This window comes from Penaeus monodon, chromosome 15 (assembly GCF_015228065.2).
Source record: "Penaeus monodon isolate SGIC_2016 chromosome 15, NSTDA_Pmon_1, whole genome shotgun sequence".
Lineage (NCBI taxonomy): Eukaryota > Metazoa > Arthropoda > Malacostraca > Decapoda > Penaeidae > Penaeus > Penaeus monodon.
In genome coordinates this window covers 41,666,622-41,667,566 of record NC_051400.1, presented here as the reverse complement: position 1 = coordinate 41,667,566, position 945 = coordinate 41,666,622, and positions in this window count along the sequence as shown.

Sequence of the window (945 nt, the reverse complement as noted above, 5' to 3'; positions counted from 1 at the left end):
GTCTCTAAGTAATCAAATTACATATTCTTCGATTCAAAAGATACGGCGATATGAAAGCTTCGAGTGTTTAAGGTTTTAGTTAATTGTCAATATACTTATATATCAGAGTCTAAGGTCGAATTTCCTTCTGTTCGTTTCTATTGGTTGCAACATAGTTAAAAGGTAAGTTTTCATAGAGGTGTAAGGGCAGAATATTGTTAGAACTGCTTACTATATCAAATTTACTATGTAATTAAATATTGCTTTTAAAACATGAAATGGTAAAAAATTACATCACTTTCAACATTAATTTACTGATGCAATATATTCCCAATATATATTGTCGCCTTGTTTACATTTCGTTTCCGTTAACAAAGATTCTTGTATATGGGAGTATCGTCCGAAGTATCCGGAGAATCGAAGGTCGAGGGTGATGAATCCGTTCGCCGGAAATAAGCTTTCTTAAGATCTGAAATTTCGTACATCCTCGCGTGCATAGAGCCCTGGCACAAAGTCTTTCTTCAGGAAATTGTTGGCGTTCTTTAAATTTCGCTGAGTCATGTAGGGCGAGGTCGCGGTCCATGACGCGCTCGAAACACCTGGTCTGTTTGATGCATTGTTCTTCAGCCTTAATTATCCTCCCATCCGATTTTTTCTTTTTTAAATTCCAGAATTTCCTCCTGCTGGGCCTCATATTTTTGCTATAATAGTTCAATATGGTGTTCAGCATATTTATAAAATTATGTAAGTTCTGATTAGCTTTCCATTTCTTATAACCTTGCACTAAGATCATGTCAACTGCAATGCGATAGGTTTGTTGCTGTACTTAAGCGCAAATAAATCCTTGCAATGCACTTAGATGTCTCAGTGAATTCGCTGTGTTGATATCACAATGCTGATAAATATATTCGGAAGAGCTACTACAACCAAACAACTGTGAGTGACCCCTGTTGGTCTCAGCACTTT